The sequence below is a fragment of the Micromys minutus genome (genome assembly GCF_963924665.1).
Source record: "Micromys minutus genome assembly, chromosome: 7".
Lineage (NCBI taxonomy): Eukaryota > Metazoa > Chordata > Mammalia > Rodentia > Muridae > Micromys > Micromys minutus.
The window spans coordinates 24,205,601-24,233,148 of record NC_137976.1 but is presented as its reverse complement, the minus strand read 5'-3'; positions in this window follow the sequence as shown (position 1 = coordinate 24,233,148).

Here is a 27,548-nt window from a genome sequence, read left to right as displayed (position 1 = left end):
TGGCTCCGTCAAAAACTCTGTGTTCAGCAGTTTCAACAAAAGAAGACTCATCTAATTAAATTAAGTGCTGTACAGCCTGCTGCCAGTAACACTACCTGGAGATGATAGACTCTGCTTCACAGTATTGCTAATCTGGCATGCAGCCACCTGGATGATCAGACACCCAGCCAACAATTCCATCCTGCGTAACTGAGAGACAAGAACGGGGCAGTTCTGTTAATGCAGCCACGGCACTAAGAAGAGAATTTATATCCCATCCCTAACATCGATCCACAAAGGTTTGGAAGGCCCCTGATTTACTAAATCAGACATTTAATTTTTTTAAAACTGTATGAGCTCATCACAGTTTTAACATGTTTGCTGTTTTTAATCCTAAACTACTACGTTGAAAATGCTAAAATTTGCTTGAAAATGCAGTTTTTTCTTCTACTGGTCCTTCTCAGGTAACATATAAGATGGGAAATATTTTTCCTTATGCTTGTGCTTTTTAAAGCAATTTGGTGGTTTTCAGTATTTTTAAAAGTAGTTTCAAAATGAAATGCAATTATTTAGATTTACTATACAAGGATACCATATTTTATAAGTCAAGGAATCTGAACATGCAGAACTTAAATGGTTGACTATGCTTGTTATAAAAACTCATAAACCATTATTTTGTAATCATATGATCATTGATTTGTTAATAGTTAAACATTGCATACAGAATTGGTTTTAGTAAATTGATGTATCATTTTATTTGTTCATTTCAATTAGACCTGAGTATAAAAGAAAACTTCTGAAATGTGCACATGGAAATGAACAATGGGCTTAGCATTGAGTCCTTTACATAAGAAACTCTAGGTAGGATTATTGACTTATGAATATATTATACTTACAGCCATAACCACTTTAATCAATTAGCTGCATCTGGATCCCTGTACTCAGTAAAAGAGTAAGACACAGGCAAGGCACAGAAAGACCTGAGCAACTTTCCACACAAAATATTTGTTATTTGTTCCTACAAATGTTATGACACACAGAGAGAAGTAGTTCTCATACCACCTAAGGAAATCTTATCTGCAAAAGATGGAGACCATCACAGAAATCCCAAACAATGCTATGGGGGCCAAGTCCCAGCTATTGCAACTAGAAATAAAACCTGCACCAACGTAGTCGCAAGTATCATGGAAGTGTGGCAGAAAAACAAAGTCTGAGGATCAGTGAGTTCAAGGCCAGATAATGTCTCCTGGAAACTTCAGAAGTGATATCAGTGGAGATTCATTAGCATGCATACCCTATATGTTCATGGACAAATTGTTAACAAACTATTTAAATCAATGTATATATTATGCTTTTCACACAAAGTACATTTGCCCTATAAATCTATTTCAGTACAAAGTCATCTTGATTTTATATGCAACGTGAATATACACAACACAATGTTTTTATTTATAGTAATATTTTATTTGATATATTCTCCAACTGAACTTTTTACATTATTGAGCATTACCAACAATTTCTTTGTCAACAATCTTTTCCCTCATACTGGAAACGAGAACAGAGGGGTCGCGTCCCTTTCTGTATAAAACAGGAATGAGAATACAAAGCAGTTCTCATCATGCCATCATGGATATTACAAATAAGGAGGGGTTGTGGAGGGGTAACTTTGAAGAGTGATAGCATTTGAAGTGTAAGTAAATGAAGCAATTAATAAAAATATAATGTAACCAATAATGTGTCCCCTAAGTAACTGTTTTACATATTTATTTCCTTATGCTCACATTTATCACATATATAAAGATATATAAGTATATATTATGTGCTAGTTCTTTGTGAGTTTCAAACACATTTGAATTGTGTTCAATACATCCCTCGACAATCTCAAAAGTTTTCACTCTCCAGTCCATTGCCATCTCCTATGGGTCCTGTTTTTTTCTTCACCTTTAAGACTAATTAATTTTGTTTAAGAGGATTAATTAATTAATTTTAAAATCTATTGTATCTCTAGCACCAACAACTTTATTCCTCTTCCTCCTGCTTCTTTCCTCTCTATCAACTTCTTATCCATTTCCTTTTAGAAAAGGGCAGACATCTCAGGGATGTCAAGCAAGCATGGCTTATCATGTTCCAATATGACTGGGCAATTCCTTTCACATTAAGGCTGAACTAGACAGCCTGGTAGAAGGAAAAGATTTACCAAAGCAGGAAAAAGCTTCAGAAACAGTCCCCTCGACGTGATTTTCTGTTAGGAGTCTCACAAAATCACCAAACCACACAATTATAACACATGCAAAGGGCCTAGGTTAGATCTACACAGACTCCCTGATTGTCATTTCAGTCACACTGAACCCCTATGAGTCCAAGTCTGTTGATTCTACGGGTTTTCTTTTGGTGTCCATAACTCGTCTGGCTCCTATGATTCCTTCTCCCCTTCATCAGCAGGATCCCCTTCATTAGCAGGATTACCCGAATTTTGCCTCAAGTTTGACTGTGCTTTTCTGAACATGTTTCCATCAGTTACTGGATAAAACCTCTCAAGTGACAACTGGCTTAGGGACCAGTCTCTTAGTAAAGCAGAATATCATTAGGCATCATTCCATGGACATTTTTCTGGCCTGTTCTGTTTGGTTTTATCCTAGGACTCCATGCTATTTGCACTGTGGTTTCTGGTTCTCCTGGCAGTGCTGGGGATACTTTCATAACACTGGTCTCAAGCAGGACAAGCTACCTGTTGCCCAATCTCACAACAGCTGTGCTACCTTTACCAAAGCACATTATGCAACCTGGATAAATTGTAGGTTGATAGTTTTGCGGCTGGGTTGGGGTCCCATGCCCTCCACTTGAAGTGTTGCCTAGTTACAGGATATGGCTTATTTATGGTCGGTATTCTACATTACTAGGAGTCTTAGCTAGAGTCAATAGATTTCTGGGGAGTTTCTATTTTACTAGATTCCTACCTCAACCTAATATAACCCCCAGTTCCAGTTGTCTCTGCCAGTAATCTTTCTCTCCATCTGTTCGCCACATGAATTCCATCCTCAATATCTATTCTCCGTCTCTTTCCATGAGAGATCCATGCATCCCACCCACTCACTCTCTCCTAGTGCCTTAGCCTCTCTTGATCTGTGGATAGAAACAGGGTTATTCTTTATATTCCATCATGTTTGTCTTTCCTGATCTGGGTTATCTCACTCAGGGCGAATTTTGTTCTAGATTTATCAATTTGCCTATAAATTTCCTGATGCTATTGCTTTTCAACAACTGAGTAGTACTCCATTGTGTAAGTGTATCACTTTTTTCTTATCCATACTTTTTTTTGGGTGAGGGCAGGTAGGCTGTTTCCAGTTTCTAGCTACTATGAACAAAGTACTATGAACATATTTGAGTTGTCTTTGTTGGAGAAAGTATTCCACTGTGAGTATGTGCTTTGAGATCATGTTCCTAGTTGCCTGAAGATGCCAGTCTAATCCTGATTGCCTTCCCAACAGGAAGCTGAACCACTCACTCCTGCAGTATGCCTAACTGGGCACTGCTATCTTTCTGTCTTGATAATAATGGACTGAACCACAAACCAAATAGTTATGGTCTTTATGAGAGTTACCTTATCATGGTTCACAGTAGTAAAACCCTAACTTTTCCAGTAAGAAACTGAGATAGTGCAAGGCCTCAAGGAAACATTAACTTCTGCACAGAGCAAGGGAGTTGGAAATATGGAACCATGGTGTTTGTGACTTTACAAACATGGCCTGAGAATACCTGAACCCGATTCTAACATTAAAAGTTGTAGGGAGCCGTTTGTGCCGCACCCACACATGGCACCGGCTTCCTGCCGAGAGCTCTGCAAACAGAGCTGCTGCCCAGCCAAGAGACTTAATGCGCATGCGCCACATACGTCATTAGCCCGCTCTCGGGGCATACTATTGAGTTACTGGAGGGCGCACCAATCAGGTAGCAACACAAGTCTCCTAGGCATATATAGCAGGGCATTTCTTCCCCCAAGAGAGAGGAAGACAGGAGAAGAAGAAGAAGACAGTGGGGAGATTGCGGGAGACCCCACGTGGAGGGATGGCAGAGAGGCACCACGTGGAGAGAGACTCGGTAAAAGAGATTGCGGGAGGTCCCGCGTGGACAGAGACTGGACAGAGAGATTGTTCGTGGGGGACTGCGCGTGAGAGGCCGTCTAGACAGTAGAACTCGGTAGGGAGTCCCCAACTCAGAGACAAGTTTCCTGCTCATGAAGCCCCTGCTCAAAGTGCTGTTCAATAAAGGTTATCCGCAGAAGAAGCTGTTCGTTTTGTTGCACGCCTGTTTCTAGTGGCGGGAAGCGTGGGCGCGTGACAAAAAGTGGAACCCAAGGAACTATTGGCAATTACTTGCTAAAAGAAGAACAGAGAGTTTTCTCTCAGAGTGTCTTTAGAGTGTTGCACATAACTTTATAAAATATTTATTATGGTTTCCTCGAGGATTTGCATATATGCATTACTCTCACAAAATGTTATAATTAATTTTAATTATTCCCTCTATTTGAAAGGCACACAATGAGTATTGGGTGTAAGATACATATAAAATTACATAGACTTGTTCTGGTTCTTTCTAAAACATTAAATGTACAATGTCATATAAGAAAATAATGATATATGTACTATCTCTTAAAACAGTAAATTAACACTGATAGTTAAAGATTTTTGTTTGACATAATCATAGAACCATCATTTTTCTAATCCAATATGAAAATCATTAAGTAACTCTTAAAGTACAGAATTACAACAATCTGAAATTCTATTGAACAGATAGTGATAAAGTAAAATAAAATTAAAGCAAATATGGAATTAAAACATCATTATATTTTATCATAAATATCTTTAAAAACTACAAATTTAAGGTGAAAATGACGAGTACTTAAAATAACAGGCTAAAGTATATCAGAAACTTTAACATTGTGACTTTTTTGTGAAATTAGACATAATTCTCATCTATGTTTTTAACTTGTTTGATATGATAGCATAGAAAGTGTTTTATTTAAAGCATTCGTAGGAATTAATTACTAAGAAATATGCTGTTGTAAAATATTTCATGAAACTTAGGTTTCCTTTAAAAGACCATACTAAAATGTATTTAAATTTTCCAAATCTTATTCTTTGATAAGAAAAATTTATCTGTACAGTTATAGGAAGCCCTGAGTTTTGCTTTTCTAAATAATACTATTTTGATATGTTTGCAGTGTATAAGGAATGCTAATAAACCTGTGTAGATGTTTAATAATCTTTATTATTTTTATTGATGTATTTATTTAGTATTGATGTTATTAACAATGATACATTTTAAAGTATTAGTTAATCATTGTATCTTTTATATTGATACATTAAAAAAACTAGGAGGAATAATATCTAACACTTATGTTCACTAAGACTGCTCTGCATACAAAATTCTTATTTGGTTAATCTAGTAAATCTCTAAAGTAGAAAACTTCACTTCATACATTGTCACTTATCAAGCTAATTTAACCTAACTCTGCTTCCATCCATTGCAGCATCAGAAAAGTAGCAGGTTAAATGGGCCACCCTGGTGAACAGGAAGCTCTGTAGAATACCAGATTAATTTTATCCCCAAAGTTCATATGACCCTGTGATATGATCCAATCAGAAAAGCAATTCAATTTTCTGGGAAACACAACCCAAAGGCATAGGAGTCAATTGTGTTCTCCATCCTCATTTAACAAGGGTTCAAAGTTAAGGCTGAAACATTTGTTCCATTTTTCTTTCACGGGTTACTATTTTTAAAAAAGAAAAGTATAACATTAGTCAAAAAGATTCTTCCAATCAGCAGTGACATTTAAGGCTACACCAACCAAGGAATACACATGAAGAAATCCATGTCTTCAGTTGCATATGTAGCAGAAGATGGCATTCTCTGGTATCAATGGGAGGAGAGGCCTTTGGTCCAGTGAAGGCTCCTTTTCCCAGTGTAGGGAAATACTACAGTGCTCAGGTGGAGAAGGTGGTAGGGAGAGGGAGCCCATTCATGGAAGCTAGGTAAAGGAGAGGGGGAAGGGGATAATATTTGAAATGTAAATGCAGAGAATATCCAATTAAAATGATAAAAAGAAAGAAAAAGTATAGCATTAGTCCAAAGGATTCTTGTAAGCAGCAATGACATCTGAGGCTGAAGAGGTTGTCTTCCATTCTACATTGTAGTTCTTTTCTCCTCCTCTCACTCATCTTGTAGAAATTTGTTTGCTTTTTGATAATAAAGTAGACAAACCCAGAAAAGCATTTGTTCTATGCATTTGTTTGTGTATGAAGTTATACATGTTAGCATATTCATACTATGTGTGCACCTATATTTGATATAACATAATCTGTACTTGAATATTCATCATCAACAATTCATGACATATAATTATTTTTTCTTAAACATTTACTTTTTATGAAGAACAAATTTACTATTTCATCAAATTCTCTTTAATTTTCTCACTAAGGTTTGGAATTCCTTGAGGTAGATGTCTTTCAAGTTTATTACTGTGCCAGTTCTTTCTCAGGTGAATAGTTTTACTGAGTTACCCTCCTCTAACTGCTCGTCAGATAAATCATCAAGAAACGTTGCAGATGCTACAAGCATCTTCCTTTACATTACCAAATTTAAACCCTCTCATTTCAGTCTTACTTATATATAGTACAGAGCACCAGCTGAAATCAATAGCCCCCTCAATCAAGCTGTGAATAATGCAGCATCATCAGAAAGATGTAAAGAGGTCACGGAGGGTCGGAGGAGGGCAGCAGGAATGATGAAAAGATAAAGTGCTTTTCATATGACTGGAGACTAAATCATGTGTGCATAATACAATGTAAATTTCTTTCCATTTTTTTTCAGAGCCATGAAGCTTGAAGAGGGCATTCCATTCTCCAACTTTGATACTACTGAAACTTTTGTGTGTTCATGGTATTCGAGGATCCATATTTAAATTAAAAGAAGACAAAGGTCATGGATTTGCATGTGGTTTGAGAAAAACCACAGCTATAGGGAACAAGTTGGAAGGAGGAAAAACAAGGGGGAAATAATATAATTATTACATGTAAATTATAAAAATGCTAAAATTTAACTCAGACTTATGCCCACTAACTTTGTGAATTGCAAGTTATTATTATTCCAAGAATCACTCTACAAAAAATAATGCTAGGATATGTTAGATGATATCTGCTATTTTTATAACTAAAAAATATTCTAAACGATTTAAAGATTTTTTTATTGTAAAAAAAATATGAATGCAGAAGAGGCAAAGTGAGTTAGCCATGCTTTGGAGAAAGAAGAACCAGTTAACTATATGAGATCTCAACCAGGTGTGACCTTGCAGGATGGTCCTACAGAATTCTCCATTTGTGCTCTATTCTACAGCTCTTTATTCCCAAATTCTTCAAGGAGAGAACTGGTTTCCCTGGAGCGTTCTTACTACTGAGCCCACATGTGAAACACTACTTTTGCTCCAATAACTGTTCAAAGGCAGACACATTAGGAGAACACAGGGAATAGAAAAAAAAGGAGCAGTCTGGGACAGGATCTTTCTGGTCTCAATCTTCACCCTAGAGCTAAGGGTGTCCTATGGACTTCCTTACCCAAATCCTTCCTTGAGAAAGCACAACTCCTAGGAGTGCTCTCACTCCTAAAATCACAGGCCCACAGGAGAGTTAAGCTAGACTCAGAGACAGCAAGACAAACTAACTCCAAATTTAACCAGATGGAAATAGGTAAGTACAAGAACATAGGCAACAGAAACCAAGACTACATTGCATCACCCAAACCCAGTTCTCCCATTACAGCAAGTCCTGGATATCCCAAAAAACCAAAAGAGAAATAGTTGGATTAAAAATTACATCTTATGTTGATTATAAATAACTGTATGAAATACATAAATAAGTTTCTTAAAGACATAGTGGAGAACACAAGTAAACAAGTAGAAGCACTTAAAGAGGAAACACAAAAATCCCTTAAATAATTACAGAAAAACATAACCAAACAGGTGACAAAATTGAACAAACTATCCAGGATATAAAAATGGAAATAGAAGCAATAAAGAAATTACAAAGAGAGACAAACTTGGTGTCTTAATCAAGCTTTCTATTCCTGCAAAAAACATTATGACCAAGAAGCAAGATGGGGAGAAAAAAATTTTTTAGGCTTAAATTGTCCACACTGTTGTTCCTCACCAAAGTAAGTCAGGACTGGAACTCAAACAAGTCAGGAAGCAGGAGTTGATGCCGGTGCCATGGAGGGATGTTAGTTTCTACCAAAGCCTTGCTCAACTTGCTTTCTTATAGAACCCAAGACTATCAGCCTAGAAATGGCACAACCCACAAGGGCCCTTTTTCTGTGATTACTAATTGAGAAAATTACCTTAAAGAAGAATCTCATGGAAGCATTGTCTCAAGGGAGGATCCTTTCTGTGATAACTATAGGTTGTGTCAAGTTGAAACACAAAATCAGGAAGCATAATTAGGAAAGAGATCAGTAGTCATAGATGCAAGCATATCTCAGAGAATTAAAGAGATTTAAAAAATAGAATCTAAAGGGCAGAAGATACAATAGAAAACATTAAAACAACAGTCAAAAATGCAAAATATAAAAAGCTCCTAACCCAAAACATCCATGAAAACTAGGAAAAAATGAGAAGACCAAACCAAAAGATAATAGGAATAGAAGATACCAATAATTCCCAACATAAGGAGTCACTAAATATCTTCAACAAAATTATAGAAGAAAAGTTTCTTAACCTAAAGAAAAAGATGCCCATCCACATACAGGAAGCCTACAGAAATCAATATAGACTGGAAGAGAAAAGAAATTCCATCTGTCATGTAGTAATCAAAACAACAAATGCACAAAACAAAGAAAGAAAATTAAAAGCAATATAAGAAAAAAGTCAATTATCATATAAAGGAGACCTATCAGAATTATACCAGCCTTCTCACGGAGACTATTAAAGCTAGAAGAGCCTGGGTAGATGTCATACAGATGCAAATAAAACACAAATGCCAGACAAGGTTACTATATCCAGCATAACTCTCAATTACCATTGAAGGAGAGACCAAAATATTCCAGGACAAAACCAAATTTATACAATATCTTTATATTAATCTATCCCTACAAAAGATAATATATAAAAATTTCCAAAACAAAAAGGGAAACTACACCCCATAAAAGCAAAAATGTAATCTTTTTTCAACAAACCAAAAGAAAAAAATCACACAAACATTATTCTACCTCAAACAACAAAAATAACAGTAGGCAACAATTACTGTTACTTAGTATCTCTTATATCAATGGACTCAATTCCCCCAAAGAAAGACATAAACAAATTGACTGGATAAATAAACAGGCCCCAGCATTTTGCTGTATACAGGACATGCACCTCAGTTACAGCAAATAACCCCAAGAAACAAGATGGAGTAAACATTCTAAGATTGAATAAAATTGGCTTTCAAGCAAAATGTATTAAGAGTGATGAAGAAGGCACTTCATAGTCATTAAAAGAAAAATCTACCATGAAGAATTCTTAATTCTGAACTCCTATGCTCCAAATGCAAGGACACTTACATTCATAAAAGAAACTGTACAATAGTACTAAAGCTCAAACCATACAATGTCCCACAGATTATAATAATGGGAGACTTCAAAACCCCACTCTCATCCATGGACAGAATGTGGAAATAGAAACTAAGGAGAGACCCAGTGAAACTAACAGAATTTATGAACAAAATAAATTTAACAGTTATTTATAGAACATTTTCTCAAAAAAAACAAGACTATACCTTCTTTTCTGCACCTGATGGTACCTTCTCCAAAACTGATCATATTATTGGTCAAAAAACAGGCCTCAGCAAATAAAAAATATTGCAATTATCCCATGCTTTCTATCAGATCACAACAGAGTAATCCTGCTCTTCAATAATAACAAAAAACAGTAGAAAGCCCATATATACAAGGGAGCTGAAACATGCTCTACTCAAGGACAACTTGCTCAAGGAATAAAGAAAGAAAGAAATTAAAGATGCTTTAGAATTTAATGAAAATGAAAGCACAAAATACACAAAATTATTGGACACAATGAAAACAATGCTAAGAGAAAAAATCATAGCTCTGAGTGCCTGCAAAAAATGGAGGGAGCTTGATTGCATATCTAATGCTCTAGAACAAAAACAAAAAGCACAGATACACCCAAAATATTAGACTGCAGGAAATGATCAAACACATAGCTGAAATCAACCATGTAGTAACAAAAAAACATATAGAAATAATCAACAAAACCAGTAGCTGATTCTTTGCAAAAATAAATAGGATAGATAAACGCTTAGCTAGACTCAAAGAACTCAAAGAACTAGAGGAAAATATAATCAAAGAGATGAAGTAATGGAAGAGGGAGTTTAAAATGGAAATTGACACAATAAAGAAAACACAAAAAGATATAACCCTAGAGGTAGAACACCTAAAAAAGAAATCAGGAATCACAGAAGCAAGCATTTCCAATAGATTACAAGAGATGGAAGAGAGAATCTCAGGGGCAGAAGACAACATTGTAAACATAGACAAAACAGCCAGAGAAGATGCAAAAAACAAAAAGCTCCTAACCCAAAATGTCCAGGAAATCCAGGACACAATGAGAAGACCGAACCTAAGGATAATAGGAATAGAAGAGGGAGAAGAATATCAACTAAGAGGCACAGTAAATATCTTCAACAAAATGATAGAAGAAAACTTCCCTACCCTCAAGAATGAGATGACCACGAGCATAAAAGAAGCCTTCAGAACTCCAAATAGGTTGGACCAGAAAAGAAATACCTCCCAACACATAATAGTAAAAACATCAAGTGCCCAAAGCAAAGAAAGAATACTAAAAGCAGTAAGGGAAAAAGGTCAGGTAACATATAAAGGCAGGCCAATCAGACTCACACCTGTTTTCTCAACAGAGACTATGAAAGCTAGAAGAGCCTGAACAGACATCATGCACACTTTAAGAGAATACAAGTGCCAGCCCAAGCTGCTATACCCAGCAAAACTATCAATCGCCATCGATGGAGAGATGAAGATATTTCAAGACAAATCAAAATTTACACAATATCTGACCACAAACCCAGCACTACAACAAATTATAGGTGGAAAACCCAATACAATGAGGGAAAATACAGCCTAGTAAAAACAAGAAAACTCCTAAACAAGAAAACTAATAGAAGAAAAAGACACAGACACAACTCAACCCACAAAAGCAATAATAGCAGGAAACAGAAACAACTATTTCTTGATATCTATTAACATAAATGGACTCAACTCCCCAATAAAGAGACATAGGCTATCAGACTGGATACATAAACAAAATCCAGCCTTTTGCTGCATACAGAAAACTCATCTCAGAGGTAAAGTTTAATTCTTATACAGTAATTTACCTACTCAATCTTGAAAGCTCGGCAAACTTATCTATGACTCAAGGAAAGTAGGAAGCTCTCTGACTAAATGTGACACTTCTGAAGTCTAACTCTATATTTTCTTTGTGTTTTAAGTCTAATTTAGAAAGAATACACAGTACATTTAAAAGAATACTCCAATGACAGCAATAATGATAAGCTTACATTGTAGAAACATGTAGAAATCCATGACAAATTAGCAAATTTAGTTCCTACTAATACATGCACACAAAATACTTTGGCACCTTTTTTTTTTATCTGCCCTAGTACTAGTTTTGTTAACAATTTCCTGAGCAAGATTCAGGCACATTTTACATACACAAGTTATTTTCTTCATGAACAGCAAGTTTAAAAATTACAAATGTGTATTTTTAACTTCAGGGCTGTCGGAAATATTTTTTAAAGAAAAATAAATAAAAATAAATGAGAAAAACATTTTGTTAATTTTACTAACTTTGTCTAAATTATGTTCCCCCCCTTAGGCCAAGCAAGAAGAAAGTGGGTATAAGTCATTTTCTTTGTTATTTATGAACTAATATTATTAATTTGTTTATTGTTTATATTGTTGGTATTTGGTATTAAGATAATTAGTTCTACCTTCTAAAGAAAATATATTAACTGCTTAATGCAACACAGGTTCATCCCCCCTCACACACACATAAAGATTGATGTTGTTTGGGAAGCCTAATTTAGTGTGCTAGTGACACCATCTGGAACATGTGTCCTCCAAGGACATCATGGAAGTAAAAGGGAAAGACAGAAGAAGGCAAGAGCTCTTAAATGTTTTAGCCAAAAAGTGACACATGCTAATCTAGTACCTGTATTTTCTGCTTGGAGGTTTCATAATTAACTATCACAAAGCCCGAGAAAGGTTTGAGAGAACAGGGAAATATGTATTTAGCACAAAGTGTTTCTCCCCCATGCTCACAGTGCTATATGTGCTTTAAAAAGCTTACTGTCATGAGGATCAGCATTGGACTACACACTTAGATGTGCAGGTAAAGTACAATACGTACAGACACTAGGGAAAGACAACCCAGCCATCAGCAATACATGTATTCATCCAGGATCAAGAACAAGAAATTACGCAAGCCCTGTCCACCCACCACAGGTTTTGTTCGAGGACACTTAAGTAACCCGAATACACATTCTGCAAAAATTTTGTTGGTTATGGATAAATAAGAGATTAGACAGGGGAATTGGATAGAAGATCAAAGTAAACCAAATAAATTGTTTGAAACTAGGAACACTTACAATCTGAATATTAATTAATGATTCTAAATGTTCTTATAAAGGTTAAATAGTTAAACATTAGATATAATATAAGACCTATTAATAGAAAACAAACTTCTTGAGAAGTGAAGTATATAGCACATGACAACCTAAGATACCTTTTCTCTTGGAACTTAGAAATGGTATGCATATTACTTCTGCTTTGTGGCAAAAAAAGTGAACACTACAATAATAATTGTATACAAAATTACACACTCATCGGAATACTATAAATCACACATATTGTGTTCCACTAAATCTCAATTCATTACGTTTATAAACTGCTTGGGCTTCAGAGATGCTGCAGTATCTACAAAGCCAGGCTGTACTTCCTGAGGATCCTTGTCACCTCTAAACACCTCAGGTGCCTCTGCTGGCCACAATCACTTCTAACATCATTTCCAGGGGATTTGATGCCCTTATTTCATCCTTTTCTTGTATCTAGCTTACAAGTTGTTTAAAGACATACAAGAAGAAAAAACAGCCATAAATATTAAATAAGATTAAATTGAATTTCTACAGTGAACAGGGTCTTGACCATAGACTTATTTATATAAATACATATACACGTACACATCTGTGTGTGTGAGTATGTGTGTGTGTTATTCTCCCTCCTCTCAGATCTTTTTATACATATTTATACTAATATATATGTATATATATAATTAAAATATAAGCAGTGGTAAAAAGGGCCTTTAGGGAACAGATAGCTCTCCCTGAGGAAAAAGATAAAATAGATATTGTGGCAGATTGAAGAGGACTAGTATGGATGATAAGTGGAAGAAAGCATGGGCAAGGGGTAGAATTAAGAAATATGAGAAAAGACATTGATAGTTCAGGGCTACTTGAGGGTTATTTTAAAACCTAATACATGAGAAAATTTGTAAAACATGCTCACGTATAAATGAAATAGCCTAATGACAGGGGGAAAGAGAACTTCAAATGGACATCTCTTGTTACTAAATGAGCCTTCTGGTTTTGTTTTGGGTGATGGATAATGAGTTCTTGGCCACAGAATTCCCACCGGAACATCTAATTATCCCAGTCGTTGCCAAGATTATAATTTGTTCTTTTTAAACTGAAAGCAAGCCACTGCTGCGGAGGACATCTACACATCTTATTTAACATGTATATACAGGTAGTGCCCACATAGAACCTGTGCCCCTATGTCTTTACAGCTTTGGTACAGAAAGGTACAATTGCACACCAGCAAAGAAGATTCATAAACACAAAAGCAGCCACGAACCCTTTGATCTATAGTTGTGACTTCCCTGGAAAATATGCAAAGGCAGTGGTTTCATAAAATGTTTAGAATTAACCAAAAATATCTGGTTTAACTTAAGGCCCACCCCATGAGAGTGAACACGTCATACACTTATTAGGTAGGTGGCCAAGATCCTGAGATTTAGAGTAAAACCTAATGTTATTATTACTTAAAAGACTACTAATGGATTCATATTTTACAGTCTGGCTCAGCCATCATCAGAGAAACTTTTTTTCTGCAGTAGATAGAAGATGCAGAGACTCACAGCTAAATATTAGAGAGAGGCAGAGAGATAGAAAGAGAGATAGAGACAGAGAGACAAAGAGACAGAGTGACACACACACAGAAAGAGATAGATTGATAGATAGATAGATAGAGAGAGAAAGAGAGAGAGAAAGAGAGAGAGAGAGAGAGAGAGAGAGAGAGAGAGAGAGAGAGAGAGAGAGAGAGAGAGAGAGTTTGGAATACTCAGCTCTCAATTGGAAGTCTCCATCAAATTCTTCCCTTTCATGCTCATGGAAACAGAAGGAAAATGAGGAATAAAGAGTGTCCTTTGGATTTAAATATTGCATCCAGTTTAGGGTTTACAGGATACAGTAGTGTGCAAAGGACAGAACCCTTCTGGGTCTATATCTCTTATGTTTTGTGAAGCTTTTTTGGTGTTTTTCCTATTCTGATGGATAAGTTTTTTGTTATTTTATTTTATTCCATTTTAGAAATAGTTCTTCCTCACCCCCCCCCCTTTTTTTCTAGTGAGAGAAAGAGGACATGGTTGCCAGCAGAGGAGATCCTGCAGTAGTAAAAGGAGGAAAACCATAATTAGAATATATTACTTGAGAAAAATAGATTTTCAATAATTAAAACACTTTTAAAAATTTTTATTGGTTATTTTATTTATTGACATTTCAAATGTTATCCCCCTTCCTGGCTTTTCCTCTGCAAACCACCCCTTGGCTTCTGAAAGTGTGCCCCTCCACACACAGACACCACAATACCTGTGCAGGGCAACAATGAGGAAACTCTGGTGGAGGTCTTTAGTGGTCCCGAAGTATAAATCAGTTGTTGGAACTGTGTATATGGCAATGGCTATTTGAACCATCAAGTATCTGGTTCCCTCTGAAGTTTACCCCAGGATTGCTGGCGCTCCTGCAAAATGAATGTCCTGCAGTTTTACATAGTAAAGCAAATGGTAAAAGGACTTGGGGTCAAAATAAAAACATTTTAAATAAATAATCAATAAAAAAAATATATAAACCAGAAATTGTGGATCAGCACTCCACTCCCAAGCCTGTAGGAGGCCAGTTCTCACTGAGGACAACTAGCTCCATCTTCTGATTCTCACAAGTACCTGCAATGGAAACCTGTACTCTACATCCAGGCTGCACACAGCTCTGCCTATCTTTTGGAATGCATGCTGACATGATGGACAACCAGGCCTGTATTTATTTCCTCTTTAAAGGAGTCTATCATCTTTATAAAATGAACTTTAGGACAGAGTCTTCCTCTTATTGTGTTAGGATATCCAGAGCCAGCTGTAGTAGGAGAGCTGGATTCTGATGGTGGCATATTGTACTGTTTTTGTAGATTGTGTTCTTATGCTTGCTGTTAGCTATCTCTTAGTCACTGTTGTTAACTGACCTGGTAGTCCCTGGGATTAGCAAGTTACCAGACCTGGTATAATCAGGCACAAATCCTCAACAGATACAAGGAGATTGAAATAACCCCTTTCTTCTTATCTTATCACAATAGATTAGGACTGGATTTCAATAGCAGAAGCAACACAAAGTCGTCATACTGATGGAAACTGTAAAACTTTCTATAGGCTTGGTCTAGGAAGAAATAAGAAACAAAATTAAAGTATTTGTAGAACTCAATGAAAATGAAGGCACAACATGCCCAAAGTTATAAGACACATAAAAGCAAAGCTGAGAAGAATATTCATAATGGTAAATGCCTTCATAAACAATGAGAGAAATATACCAGAAACTTAGTAACACACCTGAGAGCTCATGAGCACAGAGAATCAAACACTCACAAGGAGAACTAATGGCAAGAAATAGAAAAACTAAACGCTGAAATAAATCAAGTAGGAAAAAAAAAGAGGATAATGTAAGAAATATAAATCAAAGACCTGAATTTGTGAGAAAATCATAAAGAAGCAAGAAGGATAACAAAAAAAATCTTAGCTAAACTTAAAGGCAGGGAAATGGTAACCTTGTTATCAAAATCAGTAATAAAAAGAAAAACATAACAACAGAAATTGAGGAAATTCCTAAAATTACTTTGAAAGTCCGGAGTCCACATAAGTGAAAAATCTAAATGAAATGAATAATTCTCAAGACAGATACCACTTCTTAATTTGAATAGAGATCAAATAAACTACCAAAACTGTCTTATAATGTTTTAAGACATAAAACAGACAATAAATTCTTCTAACCTAAAGAAGCCTAGGGCCAGATTAATTCAGTGCAGAATTCTAACAGATTTGCAAAGAAGAGATAATATCAATACTTCCCAAATTATAAACAGAAGGAACACTGTCAAATTTATTCTATGAGGCCAGACCACTTTTACAGCAAGATGACTTAATAAAGAAAGAAAATTTAAGACCACTCTCATAAACATTGATGCAGAAATACTAATTAAGTAATTACATACTGAATTCAAGGATGTGTCAAAACCATCATTTGCCATGAAAAAGTTAGCTTAATTCCAGGCACGCTGCATAGTTCAATATATGAAAATCCATCCAAATATTCCATACTATAAATAAACTTAAAGAAAGAATCATATAATCATCATATTAGTTGCTGAAAAGCCTTTGACAAAATTTAATGCATTGGCAAAGTCTTGTAGCGACCAGGAACAAGAGGCACATACCTAAAGATAATAAAAGCAATATACAGCAAACCAATATCCAACATCATATAAAATGGAGAGAAATAGAAGCAATTCCACTAAAATTAGGGACAAGGAAAGACTTCCCAATATCTCCCTATCTATTCAGTATAGTACCTGGATTTCTAGTTCAATCAATAAGCAAGCAATGGGAGATTAAATGGATACAAATTTAAAAGGAAGAAGTGAAAGTATCACTATTCACAGATGGTATGATGGTATGAGTAAGTGATGCCCTAAATCCCACCAGAAAACTCCTAAAGTTGAAAATCAACTTCAGCAAAGAGTCAGGATACAAAATTATATAAAATAATCACTAGCCCTCATTCATACAAGCTGAAATAGAAATTAGGGAAAAACAACATCTTTCACAATAGCTGCAAATAATAGAAAATATCTTGGTGTAACTCCTACCAAACAAGTGTTACAAATGGAAAGATCTTCAAGTCCATGAAGAAAGAAATTGAAGAAGATATCAGAAGATGCAGAGACAGAGATAGGGAGATATGACCAAAGTACAGGATACTCACACTACATTCTCCAGACCCAAAGAAACTAACAAATAAGAAAGGCCTACGTGAAGCTGTTTGAATCTCACCTAGAAGGAGACATAAAATAGTGATAGGAGGCAGAGAGGGTGAGAACTGACAGAGAGAAGTGTAGAGGGAAATTGGAGTAATCAGTATAAGGCATGTAGAGACAGAAGAGCAGGCCAAAGAGCAAAGAGACTGAATGTAAATCTGCAGCTGCCAGGGGTAGGGGAAGAGGGCAATCTCTAGGACAAGTCAGAGACATGGGATTAGATAGGCTCCCATGAGTCACTGCAGGTGACCTTACCTGATATGCATAGCAATGGGGATATGGAACCTGAAGTGTGTGCCTACTATTATCAGGTAGAATCCTCCAGTAGAGGGATAAGGACACCAAACCAACCACAGAAGTATTGAACCCTAGGTTGCCTGTCTCAAAAAATGTTCGGGGGCAAAGACAGAAGAAAGACTTAGGCATTGGCCACCTCATAACTGAGACAACTTGAAACACAACCCATGGGCAAGCACCAATCCCTGACACTATCAATATTACTCTTAGGCTTGTAGATGGAAGCCTAGGATAACTGTCCTCTGAGAGGATTCACATAGAAGCTGACTGAAGCAGATGTATAGATCAATAGCCAAGCAGTCCATGGAGATCCAAGACTCTTATGGAAGAGTTTGTAGAAGGATTGGAGGCCCTGAAGGAGATAAGAAGACCAACAGAGTCAACTAACCTAGACTCCTGGAGTCTCTCAGAGACTGAGCCATCAACCAGTGAACATACACAGGCTGTATGAAGCTATTTGTTGACTGTGGATTATTTTTCCTACCTGGGCTGTCTTGATGGCTGTCAGTGGGAGACAACATGCTCAACCCTACAGACACTTGATGCCTCAAGATGGAGAGATAAAGGGTGGGGCAGCCTCTCAGGGAAGAAAATGAAAGAAATAGATAAAGGAACTCTATGTAGGGGAAACCAAGAGGTAAGGCAGTTGTCAAGATGTAAAAGGAAATAATAAATTAATTAAGAGGAGAGAATTAGTAGGAGAAGGGAGAATCTCTTACAAATATATGTTTTAGTAGAATATATGGTTTGAATGCTGGTGTCTCCTCAAAATTAATGTTACAAACTTGCTCACAAAAGAATTTGATATAATGGGATATTTCTGTAGTCCAAACACTTTGAAGATTGATAAAACCAAACAAAATACAAGCAAAAGCAAAACAAAACAAAAATCTACTAAGATTCAAGGTCAGATTGGATAACAAAGCTCATATTAAACTTTCCTGAGATAAATAAAATTATAGCCTTATTTTTAATATCTAACAAAAGTAAAATTAATATTTATGGATTGAAAACAAATTGCATAACCATGTCTTAAAAAATAAATTGTGATATTGTCTTCTGTCAGAGTGGTTAACCAAGGTATCTGACATAATTGTTCTTCTGGAAACTACCACAGACACTAAAAGTTCTGATGCTTGAGTCACCTAGTTGCTATACTGTCAGTAATATATTTGTAGTCTCTGCAAACTCCTGAGAGGAAGCCACTTTAATATACCAGTGCAATAGACAAAGATAGGGAGTTAAAAAATTTTTATTTGTGTTTAATAAGAAACTCATTTTTACAACCGTGTGTTTTAAATCTGTCCTTTTAAGAATATATACTCACTGAATGATTTAGGTATAGATGTGCAGTTTTGTATAATACGCTGAAAGTTGAACAGCAGAGACAAGGATCATGTACACTTAGGATTTCTGTCATTTTGATCTGAGGCATTCTTTGATCTTTATGAATAGATTTGAGGCATGCTTTCAGGTTTAATGGGTGAACTTTTAATGTCAGGTGAATGAATTCTAAACCATACAGCACATGCCTTGTTGATTTACATGTTCATTGTAAGAACTGTAAATAAGAACATTAGTGAGTTTATTTTTGTTTCACTCCTTCGTTTTGGCAAAAAGTGAGCTCAGGTAATGCCTTGGGAAAAGTACTGCATCAAGTAGAGGAGTGAATAATTACAGCCATCAAAAGACTGACATTTTTCAGAGGGCACTATAATCTATGAAATCAAAACAAGTCACTCATGATGGTTGGCTAAGGCTGTATGGTCTGACATTTTATGTGACACAAAAATAATTGGGAAATTCTAGGTGATGAAATATAAGATATATTAAGAGCCCTGTAAGGTCTAATTTGTTTATAATATTACCACTATATATTACCCGCTGACAAAAGAACATTGAATTGTGTTATTGTTTAATTCTAAGAAATTCTAAGACAATAGGACTGAAAATATGAAGAATAATTTATATACCATACTATTCAATAACAGTGGGTTGTTTTTCATGAAATGAGGATTTGAAATTAAAACAGAATCACCATAACATACTTAACAGTGTTACAATTCAAGACTAGAAAAATAAATGTCTTATATCTTAATGTTAATCCTCCTGACCTGTAGATTATTTTAGCTACTGTATTAGTTATTTTTTTCTGTTTTGTGATTTAACACGTGACAAATAAACTAAGGAAAGAAAGGCTTAATTTGGCTTGTAGTTTGATGGTTCGTTCAGCCCATCTTGGCCAGAGTCATTGAGGCAACTGTTTAAAGTGAATCAAAAATTGGGAAAATAAAAATAAGTATACTTTTGTTCAGATAAGTTTAACTTTTTATTAATTTCATGACCCCGGAAAGTGGAATGGTATTACACAGGAGGTGAGTATTGCCACCTCATATAGCAGGAAAAGCAGACCTGCAATCAGACCTAACTGAAGACTGCCCCAGAGACCAAGGATTGCTGGTGCAGACAATGCCAGCCAATCAGGAACTGCTGGTTAGAGGTGATGCTTTCTTAGAACCAATTTGACACAGACGTAGGTTATTAAAGGAACCTTATTTATAATAGCCAGGAGCTGGAAAGAACCCAGATGTCCTTTAATAGAGGAATGGATACAGAAATTATAGTACATATATAGAATGAAGTACTCAACTATTAAAAACAACCAGTTGATGAAAGTTCTAGGCAAATAGATGGAACTTGAAGACATCTTCTTGAGTGAGATAACCCAGTCGCAAAAGAGCACACATGGTATGTACTCACTTATAAGTGGACACTAGCTCAGAAACAACTCAAACTACTTAAGAAGCTCAAGGAGAAAAAAAATTCCAGAAGGTGGATGCCTCAGTCCTTCTTAAAAGAAACAAGAAAACACTCGTGGAAGGAAATAAAGGGACAAATAGAGGAGGGGGTATTAGAGAAATGATCATTCAGAGACTGCCTCACCTGGGGATCCATCGCATATATAGCCACTAAACCCAACACCATTTCTGATGCCAAGTAATGCTTACTGGCAGGAACATATGAAGGCCTTCTCAGAGGCTCTACCAGAGCCATATTGATAGAGAGGAGGATGCTTGCAGCTAACCATCAGACTGAACAGGAGGACCCCAATGTCGGAGCTAGAGAAAGGACTGAAGGAGCTGACAGGATATGCAACTACATGGGAAGAACAAAATTATGAACTAACCAAATCCACCACAGCTCCCAGGGACTAAAAGACCAACCAATGAATTTGCACGGAGAGACCCATGGTCCCAGGTGTATATGCAGCAGAGGAGGTCATCCATTGGCATCAATAGGTAGAGAGACCTTTGGTCCAGAGAAGGATCATTTTTGCAGTGTAGGCAATGTGTATGCCAATGCGCTGAGGTCGAAAAAGGGAACAGTGGAAATCAAGGGCAGCAGACCTGGTGAGACTGCACTGCAAGTCAACAGGGCACAGAGAGATCTGCATTGAATGCATGGAAAGCATGCCCCCAAACCCTGATTGGTTCAGAGGAACAGGAGCTCTGCCATAGGGACTGGGTTTCCACCCAGAGGGCCCATGTGTGCAGACCAAACACTCATGCCATTTGCCAACAGGAACAGCAGAAATCCAGGGATCATATGCCTGGCAAGACTGCACTGTGATTAGCCAGGACAGAGAGGGCTAGGCCTAGCACACAGTAGATGTGGCCCTTCGGTTGCTCCAGGGGAGTAGAAACTCTGACATAGAGACTGGGGTCCACCTAGAAGTTCCTTCAGTGCGGACCAAACACTCAAGCTATTCACAACTGGGGACAGCAGAGATCCAGGGACATAGGCCAGGTACACACAAGAGAGGAAAACCAATCACTGACAACAAGGTCATGTATAATCACAGACAACAACATACCAAGAAGAAAATAAAAGAACTTACCCAATGGAAACCAAGTCAACCTGGCAACATCAGAACCCAGCTCTCCTATCACAGCAAAGAGCAGAATGACAAACACTCCAGAAAAAGAAGACTCGGATCAGAAATCATACAGAGATCCTTAAACAAGAATGGGAGAAAAACATAAAGAAATTGAAGGTTTTAAAGAAGAAATATAAAAAACACTCAAAGAAATCAAAAAACTATAGATAAACAAAACCAAAGAGATAAAGTAATTGAAGAAGAAATTTGAAAAGGAAGTGGAAACAATAAAGAAAACACTAAAAGAGACAAACCTGGAGATAGAAAACCTAAAAAAGAAATCAGTAGTCACAGATGAAAGAGAGAATTTCTATGGCTGAACACAACATTGAAAACATAGACAAAACAACCAGAGAAGACACAAAAGCTAAAAAGCTACTAACTCAATGTATCTAGGAGATCCAGGACACAATGAGAGGACTAACCCTAAGAATAATAGGAAGAAAATTTCCCTACCCTTAAGAATGAGATGACCATGAGCAAAAAAAACCCTACAGAAGACCAAATAGAGTGGAACAGAAAAGAAATTCCTCCTGACAAATAATAGTCAAAACGCCAAGTGCCCAAATAAAAGAAAGAATACTAAAAGCAGTAAGGGAAAAAGGTCATGTAACATATAAAGGCAGAACAATCAGAATCACACCTGACTTCTCAACAGAGACTATGAAAGCTAGAAGATCCTGAAAGACATCATGTGGACCCTAAGAGAAGACAAGTGTAAGCCCAAGCTGATATACCCAGCAAAACTCTCAATAAAAATAGATGGAGAGACCAAAATATTTTAGGACAAATCTAAATTTATACAATATCTGACCTCAAACCCAGCATTACAACAAATTATAGGTGGAAAACCAAATATAAGGATGGAAATAGCATCCCAGTAAAAACAAGAAAATACCTAAGCAAGAAAACCAAAAGAAGAAAGACACACAGGCACAATTCTATTTCTAAAAGCAAAAATAGCAAGAAACACCAACCACTACTCCTTCATATCTGTTAACATAAATGAACTCAATTCCCTAATAAAAAGACATAGGCTTTCAGACTGGATACATAAACAGAATCCAGCATTTTGCTACATACAGGAAACTCATCTCAAAGACAAAGACAGACACTATCTCAGCGTAAAAGATGGGGAAAAAAACCTTCCAAGCAAACAGCCCCAAGAAGCAAGCTGAAGTGACAATTTTAATATTGAGTAAAGTAGATTTTCAACCAAAAGATATCAAAAAGAATAAGGAAGTACACTTTTACTTATTACAGAGAAAATTAGTCAGGAGAAACTCTCAATTCTTAACATATATGCTCCAAATAAAAGAGTACCCATATTAAAAAAAGAAACTCTACTAAAGCTGAAAAACTGCATTGCACCCCACACAATAATATTGAAAGACCTCACCATCCCTCTCTCATCGATGCACAGGTCAGGGAAACAGAAAATAAAGAAAGATAAAGTGAAACTATCAGAGGTTATAAACCAATTGGAATTAATAGACATCTATAGAAGAATTCACCCTAAAAAAAAAAGAATACAACTTCTCAGCACCTCACAGAACCTTCTTGAAAATTGACTATATAATAGGTCACAAAACAAGCCTCAATAGATATAAGAAGACTGAAATACCCAATGCATCCTATTAGATCACCTTTGTCTAAGGCTGGAATTTAATAACAACAAAGACAACAAATAACCCATATACACATGGAAACTAAATAATGCCCTATTAAATGATACAATGGTCAAAGACAAAATAAAGAAAGAAATTAAGGATTTTCTAGAATTTAATGAAAACACAACATACCCAAACCTATGGGATGCAATGAAAGCAGCACTGAGAGTAAAACTAATAGCTCTGAGTGCTTCCAAAAAGAAATTGGAAAGAGCATGCAATAGCAATTTGACAGCACAGTTGAAAGCTCTAGAGCAAAAGGAATCAGATACACCAAAGAGGAGTAGACTTCAAGAAATGATCAAACTCAGGGCAGAAATTGACCAAATAGAAACAAAAAGAACTTTTCAAAGAATCAACAAAACCAAGAAGTGATTCTTTGAGAATATTAGTAAGATTGATAAATCCTTAGTTAGACTAACTAGAGGGCAAAGAGAGATTATCCAAATTAACAACATCAGAAAGGAAGTTGGAGACATAACAACTAAAACTAAGGTTATTCAAGAAATCATCAGAACCTACTACAAAAGCCTATACTCAACAAACCAGGAAGACCTTTTGGAAATGGATGAATTCCTAGAGAAATACCAGATTCTAAAGTTAAACCAGGACCAGGTAGACCATTTAAAGAATCTCATAAAACCTAAAGAAATAGAAGCAGTCATCAAAAGCCTCCCAACTTATAAAGCCCAGGTCCATATGGGTCCAGCACAGAATTCTACCAGATATTTATTTATGACCTAATATCAATACTCTACAAAGTATTACACAAAATAGAGTCAGATGGAACACTACCTAACTAATTTTTTATGGTCATAATAACCCTTGTTTCTAAACCACACAAAAACCCTAAAAAGAAAGGGAACTTCAGACCAATCTACCTTATGAAAATTGATGCAAACATATGCAACAAAATACTTGCAAACTGAATCCAAGAACACATGAAAAGGATCATTCAAAATGATCAAGGAGGCTTTATCCCTGGGATGCAGGGATGGTTTAATATATGGAAATTCATCAATGTAATACAAAATATAAACAAACTCAATAGTCATTCACCTCACTAGATGCTGAGAAAGCAACTGAAAAAATTCAGAACCCCTTCATGTTGAAGGGCTTGAGAAGAACAGGAATCCAAAGCCCGTACCAAAACATAATAAAAACAATAGACAGCAAACCAATAGCCAACATCAAACTTACTGGTGGGAATCTTGAAACAATCCGACTAAAATCAGGGAGTAGACGAGGCTGTTCACTCTCCCCCTATCTATTCAATATAGTACTGGAAGTCCTGGCTGGAGCAATTAGACAGCAAAAGCAAATTAAAGGGATAAAAATTTGAAAGATGAAGTAAAAACATCACTATTTGCAGAGGATATGAAAGTATACATATGTGACCCCAAAAATTCCACCAGAGAGCCTCTACAGCTGATGAACAAATTCAGCAAAGTTGTTGGATATAAAATTAACTAAAACGAATCAGGAGCCTTCCTCTACTCAAAGGACAAATATGCGGAGAAGGACATTAGTAAAAAGATACCCTTCACAATAGTCACATACAATATGAAATACCTTGGTGTGACTCTAACTCAGCAAGTGAAGGACATGTATTACAAGAACTTCAAACTCTAAAGAAGGAAATCGAGATCTCAGAAAATGGAATGTTCTCCCATGCTCATTGATTAGAAGGATCAACATTGTAGAAATGCTCATCTTGCCAAAAGCAATCTACAGATTCAATGCAATCCCCAACAAAATTCCAACTCAATTCTTTATAGAGTTGGAAAGAGCAATGTGCAATTCCATCTGGAATAACAAAAGACCTAGAATAGTGAAATACATCCTCAACAACAAGAAAACACCAGCAGAATCACTATCCCTGACCTCAAGCTATATTAAAGACAATTTTTCTAAAAACTGCATAGTACTGCTACAGAGATAGGCATGTGGATTAATGGAATAGAATAGAAGATCCAGAAATGAGCCCTCACATGTATGGTCACCTGATTTTTAACAAAGGAGCTGTGAACATTCAATATAAACAGGACAGCCTCTTCAACAAATGGTGTTGTTCCAACTGGCACTCAGCATGCAGAAGAATGAAACAGGCCCTTTCTTATCTCCTTGTACAAAGCTCAAGTGCAAATGGATCAAAGATCTCCACAATAAACCAGGTACACAGAAACTATTAGATGAGAAATTAGGGAAAACCTTAGAAAACATAGGCACAGGAAAAAATTTCCTGATCAGAGCACCAATGGCTCATGCTCTAAGATCAAAGATTGACAAATGGGACTTGATGAGATTGCAAAGTTTCTGTAAGGCTAAAGACACTGTCAAGAAAACAAAATGGCAGCCAACAGAGTGGGGAAAGATCGTTACCAACCCCACATCAGATAGAGGCATAATATCTAAGATACACAAAGAACCTAAAAAGCTAGACACCAGAGACTCAAACAACCTTATTAAAAATGGGGTACAGAGCTAAACAAATTTCTCAATTGAGGAATATCAAATGACTGAGAAGCAACTTAGGACTTGCTGGACATCATTAGCCATCAGGGAAATGCAAATCAAAGTAACCCTGAGATTCCACTTCACACCAGTCAGATTGGCCAAGTTCAAAATTCAGGTGACAGCAGATACTAGCAAGGATGTGGAGAAAAAAACAACACTTTTCCACTGTTAGTGGGGTTGTAAACTGGTACAACCACTCTGGAAATCAGTCTGGCGATTCCTCAGAAAATTGGACAAAGTACTACCTGAAGACCTAGTTATTCCACTTCTGGGCATTTACCCCAGAGATGCTCCAACATACAACAAAGGCACATGCACCACAATCTTCATAGCAGCCCTATTTATAATAGCCAGTAGCTGGAAAGAACCCAGATGTCCTTCAGTAGATGAATGGATACAAACATTGTGGTACATTTACACAATGGAGTACTACTCAGCTATCAGAATCAATGACTTTATGAAATTTCTAAGAAAATGGATGCATCTAGATGATATCATCCTGAGAAAGATAACCCAGTCACAAAAAAGCAGTCATAATATGCAGTCACTGGTAATTGGAAACCTCTGAACACCCCAGAAACAACAAACAGACTATGTGATGTTCATGAAAAAAGAAAAAAGAAAAAACTATTATGTTTACTCATTACACGCCAAGAAAATGTTGACTAATTCCAGGTTACATCTTTTTTTACATGTACTTTATGCTCATTATAAATAGTAAGATCTTAATGCACAGTATCAAACCTTAGTGAAAAAAATGCCAAGCAATTACAAAAATGTTTTCATATACTTTTATGCAAAAATGCTTAAAATTTGTACATTTATCTTTGTTTTTTTAAAGTTCTTCAATTAAAAAAACAACAACCAAAAGAAAAGAAATTACAATACTTCATAAAAAATGACAAATACAGGTTTTCCTTTAAGGATCTAAGATCTTTCCAACTATTGGTAATTAGTTAGGTTAGTAGTACTTGTTGAAATTTTGTCTATTGCTATGTGTTGTAATGCTACATTCTATATGGGAAGATCTACTCCTGTGAGTGACTTGTCCTGATATTAGGCTTTATCTGTTTAAACATTAACACTTATTTATAAATATTTGATAAATAAATCCTCTACAGCCATTTAACAGAAGGCTAAGTAATATGTGGCTTAGAAGTGCCTGGTTGGAGGTAGAGAGTCCGGGATAAAAAGGAAAGGAGGACAAGTAGGAGGCCACCATGAACGGAGAGGAACTATGAGGCCAGGAGAAACAGCAAGCACTGGGGTATACTTCTAAGGAAGTACCTAAGCCTGCATTTAGAAGAGTAGATTAGGGGTGACCCTCAGTAATTGTCAGAGCCAAATAAAATAACAGTAGCCTGAGTCTCATTTATTTGTAAGCTCATATGGTATAATCTTAAATTGTTCATTGTTCATACTATAAGTATGATGAATTTTCCTTGCCTTTTATAGAGAGACCTGTTTTGTTTGTCAGATTTTTTCCTGAGAATATGTAAGATATGTATCTCATCAACACAGAAAAAGCACCAATTACAGATCACAAAAGTACAAATACCACAAAAGTACAATTTGACGAACCAGTGACATTTATTTGAGCTAGTTAGAGGAATGCAGGTAAGGGGTTAGTTAAAGGAGGCATAGATGACTGAAGTAAGGTGAATGATCAAATTCAATGAAGT